This window comes from Osmerus mordax, chromosome 13, assembly GCF_038355195.1.
Source record: "Osmerus mordax isolate fOsmMor3 chromosome 13, fOsmMor3.pri, whole genome shotgun sequence".
NCBI lineage: Eukaryota > Metazoa > Chordata > Actinopteri > Osmeriformes > Osmeridae > Osmerus > Osmerus mordax.
This window is the reverse complement of record NC_090062.1, coordinates 104,618-117,640: the sequence shown is the minus strand read 5'-3', so window position 1 is coordinate 117,640 and position 13,023 is coordinate 104,618. Positions and strand designations below refer to the sequence as shown.

General features: G+C 54.8%; 2 non-coding genes across 2 annotated transcripts; both read right to left on the bottom strand.

The window, feature by feature from the left end:
* Positions 1-7,724: 7,724 nt before the first annotated feature.
* On the bottom strand, positions 7,725-7,923 carry LOC136955894 (U2 spliceosomal RNA). Its single transcript, XR_010878194.1, has one exon. It is a non-coding gene; the product is annotated as a U2 spliceosomal RNA (small nuclear RNA).
* An 896-nt stretch (positions 7,924-8,819) lies between these two features.
* Positions 8,820-8,937, bottom strand: LOC136955898 (U5 spliceosomal RNA). The gene has a single exon (XR_010878197.1). It is a non-coding gene; the product is annotated as a U5 spliceosomal RNA (small nuclear RNA).
* Positions 8,938-13,023: the final 4,086 nt, after the last annotated feature.

Here is a 13,023-nt window from a genome sequence, read left to right as displayed (position 1 = left end):
TGCATGGATTGGCACCACTGTACCTCTCCGGTCTCCTTGCACCCTATTGCCCCGCAAGGACACTTAGATCTCAAGATGCCGGCTATCTGGTGGTTCCCAAAGTTAAGAAAAAAACAGCTGGAGGTAGGGCGTTCTCATATAGAGCACCTCTTCTCTGGAACAAATTACCCGTCTCAATTAAGGAGTCTGATACTGTTTCGACATTTAAAATTAGGTTAAAAACGTTATTGTTTAGTCAATTCTACGACTGTTAAAGGTAAGTATGTTACTAGTTGGAGGCAATGGGGGACGGGTTGCTTCCATCCTTATTCTATAAGTATAACTTATTTTAGAGTTCTCTTCCCCTGGAACAGATTTCATGTTCTGGGGGGGCTGTCGCTGTCTTGGTGTGTGGGGTTGCATCAAATTCCCCTTTTTTGCTCTGTTAAATTGCTGCACCAGTCCACACTTGACCGGTGGGGATCTCATTCTATTATGACTGTAACTGTTATCTGCTCCTGGCATCCTCTAATCCCTGCTCTCCTCTCTCTGTCCCCCCCCACACACATCCCTTGTGGTGTGGGGGGTTTGAGTTGTCAGCACCTGCCTGGTCGTCGGTCAGCCAACGCTGGACCTGGTCGCGAGTCTCCCGGTCCTGTCCTACATCTATAAAGTTGAACAATGGATTTTGGTGTTTTAAAAACCCACCGACACTGTATGACTATGTTTAGCCTGTGTTCTGCTCCTCTCTCTCACCAACCGTCTCTGGAGGAGGGTATCCCTCTCTGAATTGCTCCTCCCAAGGTTTCTTCCATTTTTCTCCTGTTGAGAGTTTTTTGGGAGTTTTTCCTTGTCTTCCTTGAGGGTTTAGGTTGGTTGAGGGGCAGTTCTATGGGCATATGTGAAGCCCTCTGTGACATGCTTGCGTGTAAAAAGGGCTATACAAATAAATTTGATTTGATTTGATAACATACATGGCGAATAAACCGAATTCAGATTAAACACATTAAACTCAATTAAATTCCTATCAGGCGATCCGGTATCGACAAGGACGGGTCTTAGACAGTATTCGTTCGAGAAGAACAGATATTTATTTAGTTTTTAGTTTTATTCACATCGGACACTAAAACAAGAAGGGCGCGGGGCCAAAACCCCACTCACCCCAACCCACACAGTCCAACCAAAACCCAATGCTACACCGTAATCCATACAATCACCTCTTCCCATCCCATCCACCATACCCCAAGCCCCACACACCCACAAATAATTAAAAATGAACAAAAAAACACAAGGCTCCCATAAGGGGCAATACACATAACACAAGGGCTATAGATAGGGGCAGGCATCATAGCTCAAGGGCAGGAAACATCATGCGACGGCCACTAACAGGGGGCCACGCACACAAAACACAGTGACCCTCCCACACAAAAACCCGTGCCAGGCCATGACGGTGCATGATCTCACGCAACGGCAGGCCTTTGTGCAAACGCAGTCAATTCAAGTCTTTGAGACCGAGCATAACAGGCAGTTGTACAGACAACCAGACCGTGGTGGGGATACCCGCCACGGTCTGGTTGACCGCAGGGATTAAAGTATTACGGCACTGTGCCGGATTTCCGGCGTGCGGCGTTTGGCTGTGTAAAAAAGTCTTAAATTATTATTATTTTAAACACGTTTCGATATCGTCACCATCACTTTGGAGTTTATGAGTTTGTCTGCCAATAAAAGGAGCACAACTCTCCCGCTCTCAAAATAACATTATTAGCCAATCAGAAGTAGATTGGGGCGGGTCTTGGGAAAATGTGCTTCAACCACCGACTTCGCTCTCTATCGCTCTGCCTATGCTGCGTAGATGCTCGAGTAGAGAGACGTCACACCGAAGGAGAGTAGGATGGAGAGCAAGTTCATGAATCCTGGGGAAGATGCCCTCCTAGTTGATAAAGGGTTGAAAAATAAATGGTGCTGGGCATGGGTAGAAGAGATAGGGAAGGACAGTAAGCCTTTTGGTAGCTGGTGTAAAAAGTTAAGAGAAGCAGGTGCTTGCTTCTGCACTCTGCTCGAGAAAGCTAAGTTATGCAACTAGCGGTAAAAAAGTACTTGGACGTCATGAGCTAGACCCTGCTCATAGAGCAGCTGTTCGCGCTCTCCAACACACAACTCTGTTACCGGGAGCAACAACCACAGCTGATGTACCGGCATCAATAACTGACCGTGTGTGTGACCTGAAGATACGCATGTATCTAGCCAAATGTATGTAGCTATGTAGCCAAAGCCCCCCCTACCTCCTCTGCACCAGCCTCAACTGCCTCTGCAAAAAGGCAGTTCTGAGTTCTGATGACTCAAAATCCACTAAAAGAGAAAGAAATAGATCAATGTGTCTGTTTTGTATTTATTTCCCAACAGTGAAGTTACCAGTTACATTTGAATGTTTTGTTTTAATTATTTTATTGATATATTTTCTATTAATTTCCTAGTATTTAATTTACGATTATTTCTTTTGAACAAAGTAGTTTGTTCAAAATGTTGCAATATACTAAAGTAAAGTATTATCTACAGTTCACTGTTGCACTTTAACGGGTCCTTTTTCATATATCCTCAATTAAATGGTTGCAAATCTTCTTCCACTGACTGAATTTCACATACCCTTATAACATGTCACCATGTGATTGTAGGTCAGCTTGTAACCTTTGAAGGACAAAGCTTAGCAGCTAAACTTGATATAAAAATAAATCATAAATGCTACATGTGTTAGTACCATATTGTAGTGAGGTGGAATACTATTGCTGACCTGTCTTGGTTATGCAGTTTCAAAAGTCCCACCATAATCTGCAATCATTCATTTCTAAATGTTATTTATTTATTTTTTACCCTGCGAATGTGTCCACGCCACAGGACGACACCCCCCTCTCACTCACCCCAACAAAAAAAAGTTCAGACTCAGGATTTTTTTGTTGCTTTAACCCCTGCGACCGGCGCACAGCCACCCCGTACCAACTCGGAATACAGGGCCGTCTGGTCTAGGCCCAGTACCGGATCCCTGGCCTCTAACCTGCATCATCTACCTCCCTGTCACTAAAGAACGCACAGTGGTGTAGTGGTCGGTGGCGACCTCCACCATACGGGCAGGCTCTGCTACATTTACATTTAGTCATTTAGCAGACGCTCTTATCCAGAGCGACTTACAGTAAGTACAGGGACATTCCCCCGAGGCAAGTAGGGTGAAGTGCCTTGCCCAAGGACACAACGTCAGTTGGCATGACCGGGAATCGAACTGGCAACCTTTGGATTACTAGCCCGATTCCCTCACCGCTCAGCCACCTGACTCCCTGCTACCATGCGGGTCCTTCACTCCCGAAAACACTGACCTCCCCTTCACCTCCTTGACCGAGGCAAAGAAGGAGGCCGAGCACGTCTCGTTCTGCTCCACAAACTTCTGACGCATCCTCAGGAGGAAAGTGCGAGCTTAACGCTCGTGGATGGCCCTCAACAGGGCCCTGAGAGCGGCGCAACGCTGCACGTCGGGGGACACCCCCTGGTTTCCCCAGGAGTGCTCCAGCTCTTTCTGCAGCGCCGCGGTCTCCGCCCTCTGGGCCCTCGCCTCCCTCCTGCAGTGCCCCTGGATAAAGTCCCGCAAGTGGGCCTTAGCAGTCTCCCACCACTCGACCACCCCTGCGAAGAGGGGCTTGAGGCCCTGAAAGAAGTGGCCCACGGAGTCGCAGAAAGCCTGCTCCTCCAGGACCCCCAGGTTAAGTCGCCAGTACCCCGGGCCAAAGACCGGCACCCAGGCCCGGACAGTCAGCAGGACCCCATCGTGGTCGGAGAAGAAGACGGGGAGCACCCGCCCCGACACCGGCCCCAAGGACCTCGGCAAGAAGACGTAATCTATACGCTTCTGGACCCCACGGGAATTACGCCACGTGGGACCATCCAAACGCGGGGTAGTGCGCCCACCCCCATCCACCAGCCCATGCCCCTCGAATAACGCCCTCCAGGCCCCTACACTACCCTCACCTGTGCCCCCTAACTCCAAGTTAAAATCCCCCCCCACCACCAGCGCCCTGTTGGTGGCGCAATGGGGAGCCACACTCTCCACCAGCTCCTCCATCTCCACCCTCCCCTGGGGACCGTAAACACAAACCACCCGCATTTTAAAATCCCCCACCGTGATGTCCGCCCCGATCCCCCTCCCCTGCATAACCGTAAAAGAACCCTCCACCCGGACCCCCCCCCCGACCCAAACAAAATCCCCACCCCCGAAGAATGAACCCCACCCACGCTCCACACGGCCCCTCCCCTACCCCACTCCCGTGTGAAATCCCGAGCGTCCCCCCGGTCCCTCAAGTGCACCTCCTGCACAAAACAAAATGTGAAATCCAAACCCCCCAAAAAAGAAAACACCCCCGCCCGCTTGACCCTGTCCCTAAGCCCCCGGACGTTAAAAGTGCCCACAGTGACCGCCATTAAACACCCAAAAAAAATTAAGAAACACCAATACCACCCTTGTGAACCCTATAAGTGATATAGGTCCCCCTCCGACTCCGTCCCCTCCGACTCCTCAGCCTCCATAATTTCTGCCCAGGACGCCGGCATCGGGTTGGGGCCCCCCTCCCCACCACCACCTCCATCTCCCCTCCCTCCTCCCCCCCCCCCGGACACCCCCTGCGAGGCCCCCTGTGTGGCCCTCCCGGTGCCCCGCACCTTCTTTGCGGACCCCCCCGCACCCGGAGTCCCCCTGGGGTCCCCCTCCAGGACCTCCGCCTTCCTCCGGCTCCTCGACGAGGACGCCGCACCCCCCCGGTCGACCTCGTCAAGCGCCCGCTGGAGGCGCCGCAGGGGCTCCAGCCCGCTCTGCTCCTCCGCCTCGACCCGCTCCACCGTGCCACCCTCCGCGGGCCCCGGTTGCCCAGAAAAGAGGGCCTCGAACACGCCCCCCAGGGGGCCGGGGGGGTCCTGCGCCGCCGGGACCTCGTCCAGGGCCGAGACCAGCGCCAACAGTCCCCCCCCGTCCTCCCCCGGAGCAGGAACCGCCGCCCCGACTGCAGCCCCCAGGGCGCCCGACACGCCCGGGTCGGCCGGCACCTCCGACGCCCCCGGCTCCTCAACCTCCGCTGCTGCTGCTCCTCCTCCGTGGCCCCCCCGGGCCCCCCTGCTGCGGCAGCGTACGACCGCGCCCTGGTCGGGCACCCCCGCCACACGTGCCCCCGCTCCCCACAGGCGTTGCAGGTCTTCGGGGCAGTGCAGTCCCGCAGCAGGTGGCCCTCCACCCCGCACCCCCTGCAGCGGGGCCCCGGGCAGGCGGACTCTGTGTGCCCCACCGCTCGGCACCTCCGGCAGTTGGGGGGCTGCCTGGGGTAATGGAGATACCCCCGGTCGGCCCCCACGGTGAAATAGGCCGGGGGGTGGCTGAGCCCGTCCACGCCCTCCGGATCCTCCCCCAGCTGGATCTGATATTGCCTCCTGCCGACCCAGAACCCGAACACGTCCCTGACGTGCCTGGCCGCCGAGACGACCGTCCCGTACCTCGCCAGGGTGGCGACGATCGCCTGCTCAGGCACGTGGGGGCTAAACATGGTCACCGTGACCACCCGGAGGTTCTGCCTGGCCAGGTCCACCACCTCGTAGTGGCTCAGGGGCTTCTGCTGCCCCAGAGCCCTGCACCTGGCCAGGACAGATGCAGCGATGGGCCCCGTCCTCAGGGTCAAATCGAACCCCCTCTCCGGAACGTTGTCTTGGAGGCACAGGACCTCGGCCGGGGTGAGCCGCAGCAGCCCCATCACCACCCCCCTGGTGAAGTCATCCCTCACCAGCCTCTTTGTTGCAGGGTCCTTCCAGGTAAACCGGAGGGAATCCTTCATTCCCTGCTACGGGCGACGCAGCCTCCTGGCCCCGTCCCCGGCCCCTCCGCCTGGCGCCCCGCTGCCGCCCCGCTGCCACCGGGCACACCGCCGCCTGTCGCTCCGCCGCTGACCGCCGCTCCGCTCCCCGGCGCGCCGCCGACCGCCGCTCCACCAACTGCTCCCGTCGCTCCCCTGCCGCCGGTACTGACGCCGGGTACCCCGACGCAGTCCGCCACGGACGTAACGCCAGCTGCAGGCGCGGGCGTCCCGCTGACCCCTGCAGCTCCGTCGACCCTTCCGCCCTGGGCCCCGCTCGCCTCTCCTCTCTCCTCCGCCAGTGACCGTGCCCCATACACCGCTCGGCCCCGATCACTGGCACCACCGACTCCGCCCTCCGACCCGCCACCGGCCATCACCGCCACACCGCTCTCCGCCTCCGCCGCTCGCCGCCACCGCCGCACCACCGTCCCCGGCCACCGTCGTCTCACCGTCGCAGAGTTTTTCTTTTGAAAGAATTTATTAATCATTTGCAGCCAGACAGAGCGTTAAAAACACATTTCAAGTATAAATTTCTATTTTCAATTTGCATGTCTTAAAAACACTTTAAAAAGGCATAACATTGGATAAAAAACACATGTGCTCGATCAAATTTAAAAGTATGCATGTTAAAAGACAATACTTAAAACAAAACAATACTTTAAAACACAGTGTAATAAAAGCCATAAAAATTGTTACATCAATACAGGGTTAAGACATGTTAAGAAATGTGTGTAAAAGTTTTAAAAGTCTCTGTTGTGCAAAGAAGGGGGAGCTTGGAGTCCATGAACGTGGCCGATTCCTCCCGCTCCACCGAACCGGTCACCGCTCCGGTCTTCCTCTGGGGCCCAGCGGAGATCCTCGACCACGGCAGCCATTCCGGCGCAGTCAGGCCGCGGCCGCCCGGACCACTTCACGTGGGTGGGGGCCCCTTCCGAATGGCGCGTGGGACGTACCACCCTAGGGTCCCTGTAGCCAGCATCGCCACTGCCTGGGTGGCCGTCTCCACGCGCTTCCCCACCAGCAGGTTTCTGGAGGTCCACAGTGCCTCTTTGCAGCATGTCAGGGTGAGCCAGAGCTGGCGGAATTGTCCCGATGGTATGGGTCTCTGGCTCACCCCGTAGAGCACCAGCTGTGCTGTTAGGACCTCCCCTGCTGGCAGGCTAGGGGTTATCAGGGGCCCCGCTTGGATCCACAGGTCCCGGGCGGCCCTGCACTCCCAGAGCAGGTGCCGCACGGTCTCCTCTCCGCCACAAGTCGGCCGTGGGCACCTCGATGTTGTTCCCATGCCCCGGGAGTGCATGACGGCTCTGACCGGGAGGATCTCGTGGGCCGCCATCCAGTTGAGGTCGCGGTGCCGGTTCACAGTTTTTATGATTAAAATACGTCCTTCGATGGTCAAGTCACGCAGTCCCCAGAAAGCCAGTTGTTGCCTAGTCTTCCCAAGTAGACCACCCCAGTTCCCGCTGCCTAGCCCTAACCGGTCAAATTTAACCCCTAGAACCCTCAAGTCTGTTTGTGTGGTGAGTGGCAGTCACTCAGTCACTCACTAACCCTAACCAGTCAGTCACTTTTTTTTTTTTTTTTTTTATATCTAAAAGGGCGGGAAAACGCCACCGGCCGACAGGGCTCCGCCCACACCCCCTTTTCACCCCGTTTTTTTGGTAGGAATCGCTTGTTCCGCTTTGTTGGGCCCCCCCCCCCATTTGAGGGTTTTTTGACCCTCACCCCAAAAACCCTAGCCCTAACCTAAACCCCTCTCCCCCAAACCTCACTCATTCAGACATTCCCTCCTTCCCTCCTTCCCTCCCTCCTTCCTTCCCTCCCTCCCTCCCTCCCTCCCTCACTAGCTTTTCTCTTTGACACGCTTAGAAAGATTGCACCCTTCCCGGAGACGCTGCAATACCGGGGCGATGCGCGGAGCGGACGGAGCGAGCCCCTGTTCCGACTCCCTGTTGCAAAAATTCGTTTAATATGTTGTCCTCGCATGGAGGACATATCAGATATTAAACTGATAAGAACAGATTTTTTTTTTTTTTCTTTTTTCTTCAAAAAAAAAAGAAAAAGAAGTATTTATCAACTCTTAAAACCATTTCAGAATAAAAGACAATCAACAAAGACAGTCAAAACATACAGGATCCCCACAAGGGGGTACAGGACAAAAGCCCCACAAGGGGGCGCACATTTCAATTACCCCTTTACAAGCGGGAGTCCAAGGTTGGCGGGGGTTGAGGCTTTCGCCCCAAAGTCCCCGTCGCGCTCTCCTCCCAGTCGTCCTCGCCAGTGGAGTCGAGCGACTGGCCCTCTGCCCTCTATCGCGACGGCCCCTGGGAAGGCACCATCCCTTCACCACTTCTCCCAGGCTGCCCTTCGGCGAGGATTTTCCTATCCTCTTGCGAGGATTCCAAATCCTGGTAGTCCGGCCCTCCGTCCGTCCAACCGTTGGTTCCCTCCGGCGGCCTGGCCCGCCTCTGGGTTACCAGCAACGTTGGGAGCCGAAGCACCCAACGCTCTGAAAAGGGGACAAGTCCCCGTCTGGCGTCGGGGCCGAAACCCCCAGGCAGACGACCGCTCCGACCCACCCCCGTCACCGGATCCCTATCAGGCGATCCGGTATCGACGGGGGCGGGTCAATATCTGCTCGATGTGAACAGATACTCACTTGATCTTAGCCAAAAGGCCGAGAAGCGATGACCGCATTATCGGACGCCCCCGGCGCGCGGACCCTCCGTGCACCACCTGGGCCGCTCGGTCACCACACCGAGAACGGCCGAAACCACGGAAGCGGAGAGCCGAGGCCAAAAGCCGCAGAACAAGCAGGGACGGAAGCGGAAAGCCGAGGCCAAAAGGAAACAGAATTGAAACTGCTACGGAAGAAGCAAAGACGAAAGCCTTACCCGCACGCACGCACGCACCTAACCCCAAAGCCAACCTCACCCTGCTTTTGTCACACGTCCATCAGGCTCTGCCCTCCCTCGGGCAAAGCCTCCCAAAAATACCACGTTCCACTCGTCGGCGCTCCCCTCCACGGAAGTCTTTAGTAAAAGGCGAAAGGCTTGTGCGTGCTGAAGGGGAACCAGAGCGTCGATTTGAAACGACCCAAACGGCCTACCCCCAACCCCTCCGTTGGCCCTGACTCACCCGTCCGCGGGGCGAACCGGGGCGAACCGCATCCTTCTCGGGAAAAAAAGGCGCGGAAACGCCACGGGCCGCAGAGGGGCTCGGCCCGCCCGCTTTCCTTAGGGTTAGGGTTAGGGGTTAGGTTTAATGTCTGAAAATCCCCCGAGCCCAGTAGTTCGGTACTTCGACCCACTTAGGCTCAGGACTGAGGCACACGCTATGCCAATGCTGAGTCATCCACCACATCCGAACAGGGGCTAGGCCCCTCCAGGAACCCCGAGGGGAACCCAGGCCGGGTAACACCTGAAGCGCTCGCCACTCGACACAGGGTGAGTGAGGAGTACTCAGGGGGATAGTAATATATAAACATACAACAAGAAACAATGCATAATATATAAGTATAGGTCGAGCACATGGATGGCCGTCTCCGTATCCACTTGACATGTTCAGGTAGCAGGGTCAATGCGGGAGCATGCTCAGAGTCAGAAAGGTCCCTTGTTGTTAGTAGAAGTTAATATCTGGAGGGTCTCTGTCCACCTGGGGGACAAAGTAAACACCATCAGAGTATATAAAAGTCATAAAGTGTTTGAAACCGAGTTATTATTCCAATTATGGTATCAATGCTTAAGAGTCCCGATCCCCAAGGGGTCAAGGTACACATCCTCAGATTATAAATAGGTTTGATGTCTGATGATCACCCGAGCCCAGCAGTTTCGTGCTTCGACCCGTTTAGGTGTGAACTCTCACTGGTTGGGGTTGGGACAGGTGACTCAGTGAGGTGGCCCAGTAATCAGAGATAAACCCACTGGGGGGAAGCAACGGTTAAGTTTTAGGCGTAGACTCCCCCGGGTTGGGGTTAGGATAAGTGACAGGGGGGCTATCCCACCCCATTTAAGTCACAGTAGGTTAGTCGTCTGGTTAAGTTTTAGGCGTAGGCCCTCCCAGGTTGGGGTTAGGATAAGTGACAGGAGGGCTATCCTAGCCCATTAAGTCACAGTAGGTCAGCTTTACGGTTAAGTTTAGGCGTAGACCCTCCCAGGTTGGGGTTAGGATAAGTGACAGGAGGGCTATCCTAGCCCATTAAGTCACAGTAGGTCAGCTTTACGGTTAAGTTTAGGCGTAGACCCTCCCAGGTTGGGGTAGGATAGGTGACAGGGGGGCTATTCCACCCCATTAAATCACAGTAGGTCAGCCTATGGGATGGTGACGGCTGGGTTGAGGTACGCAGAGGAGGGCAAGAAAGGGAGCAATATGCAGGCGTCAAGGGGGAGTACCCGAGGAACGCAGGAGGGATAGATATAAATTAAATAAAGGGCCTGTGTGGACATATGAGGTGCAACTGAGTGTGTGAGTGCGTGTCCTACCTTGACCGGGCAGCTGGGTTAGGGTTAGTAGCATTAACGAGGAAACACCCTGTGGGACCCCGACGGGACCACAGTTAAGGTGAGACCCCACGAAAGCACTCGCGCTTAAATCTCACTCACCCCGTCTCCAAATATAGATATGAGACAATTGATGATCCGGCCAACAGTATTATGACCACCAGGGCTGATACCATTGGTGTCCGAAGACTTTGGGATCATAGAAAAGGTCCTAAAGTTGAACTAGTAATCTGATCCTTGGTCTTCATGAGTGATGGATATCAGTCTGAATATCACTGCCCACCAGGGGTTAAGAGATAATCGGTGTCCGAAGACTTTAAGACTGAGGATGGGGAGAGTATTAGTCCAGAGTGATGGGATTTAACGGATTCCAGGGGGAGGGGGGATAGGGGTAAGAAAGGAGTATGAGAGAGAGAGAGAGAGAGAGAGAGAGAGAGAGAGAGAGAGAGAGAGAGAGAGAGAGAGAGAGAGAGGAGAGATGACCATACAGAGTCGACACCCACGGGGCGAGGAACAATGTTGCCCACAGGGCTTAGTCAGTCTCTGCCTACCATCCAAAGAAAGAACCCAAGGATGGGAGGAGAGGGTATAGAGGGGTTGAGGTCAGGTATAGTCCCCAATGGTTGGGTTTAGGTATAGGTCCCGAATGGGTTAGGGTTAGGGTTAGGTGTGGTAGCATTAACGAGGAAACACCCTGTGGGACCCCGACGGGACCACAGTTAAGGTGAGACCCCACGAAAGCACTCGCGCTTAAATCTCACTCACCCCGTCTCCAAATATAGATATGAGACAATTGATGATCCGGCCAACAGTATTATGACCACCAGGGCTGATACTATTGGTGTCCGAAGACTTTGGGATCATAGAAAAGGTCCTAAAGTTGAACTAGTAATCTGATCCTTGGTCTTCATGAGTGATGGATATCAGTCTGAATATCACTGCCCACCAGGGGTTAGGCGGGTGAGTCCTGGGAATATGTCCCATTGTGCTAAACCACTGGACTCACCAATCTTCTACCGACGCTAACTATACCTCGTAAAGCATACTCACCAGAAGTCTGGAAAACCCGGCCTGGAAAACCCGGTCTGGTCTGGAAAGCCCGTCAGGAATCTGCCGAGGGATCCGGATGAAGATCTCAACAGAGACTGGAAGACCCCATCAAGTGAGGTAGCAAACTTTTCAACGGTGAGAATCACCGGCTGCGCCGGCACTAAGTGCCATTGAATCTAATAATGTTGAACATTTTATGGAAATTTTTCTAAGTCCAGAAAAAGGGGTAACCGTGGATGGGAAAGGCAGCTGCGAAGATGGGTATGCGTCCAAGTGTCGGAGGGGATTGATCTGATCTGCCGGTCTGAAATTGTCAGGGTCCCTCCTCAGAAATGAGGAGAGGTCATGGACTGTCCCCCCAACATAATGCGGAGAGGTCCAGGGCTGCCCCCCCAGACATGGGGAGGGGCCCTTGTGAAAGTAAATGGGTCCCCCGACCTGTCAGTCCGGTGGACATGGCAGTGGAAAGTGGATCAGACACCCTCGGTGTCGGGGCCTCAACCCAGAAATGGGCAGAGGTCTAGGGACCCCCCAGAATTAGAAGGGGGGCCCTTGTAAAAGTAAATGGGTCCCCCGACCTGTCAGTCGAGACGACCGGGCAGAGTAGGAGGAGGGGGGGTTTCCTAGGAGCACCCGGGGGGCCAGGGGCCCCTGACGGTAAAAGTTGAAACAGGTGAGGCGTGAGGTGACGGACGGGGTCAAGGGGGGCCGGGGGGCTCCCCGGGGGGGTCAACGGACCCCAGGGGCCCCCAATGGTCAAAATCAAAATTGGCGAAGTGTGAGGTGACGGACGGGGTCAGGGGGGGCCGGGGGCCCCCCCGGGGGGCCAACGGACCCCAGCGGTCCCCGAGGTTCAAAATTGGCGAAGTGTGAGGTGACGGACGGGGTCAGGGGGGGCCGGGGGCCCCCCCGGGGGGCCAACGGACCCCAGTGGTCCCCGAGGTTCAAAATCAAAATTGGTGAAGTGTGAGGTGACCGACGGGGTGGAGGGGGGCCGGGGGGTCAACGGACCCCAGGGGTTCCCGAGGGTCAAAATCAAAATTGGTGAAGTGTGAGGTGACGGACGGGGTCCAGGGGGGCCCAGGGGTCCCTAATGGGCCAAAATTGAAAAAGGTGAAAGGCAAGGGTATTAAGGGTAAGGGATGTTTGGATGGTGAATCTAGAGGTTGGGGTAAGGTATAGTTCTCAAGGGTTGTGGTTAGGGTCAGTGAGTGGGGTGGGGTTCTGGTCAGGTTGAAGGTCCTATCCGGTAGAGGTGAGGTACTGGTCCTGAGTTTTAGGTTTAGGCGTGATCTCAGTCGTCGAGGGTCAGAAGTGGTGGTCCAGTAAACTCAGAGTCCAGGTCCGGAGTTCCATCAGGGTAGAATTGAGTATTGCTCCCCTGGGTTTAGGTCCCGTGTTGGGCATAGGTCCAAAGAAGGGTGTAATGGGTCAAGGGAAAGCACACACCGAGGAGCCAGAGTTGTATACAAAATCCATGACAAAGGGATACTTTCAGGAAACCTTTTTATTATCAATTAAGCATTTTATTTGTAAAGCACAGTAAAACAACCAGCGCTAATCAATATGCTATACAGTGTTGAATAGGATTACAATATGATAACGCATACAAACAGAAT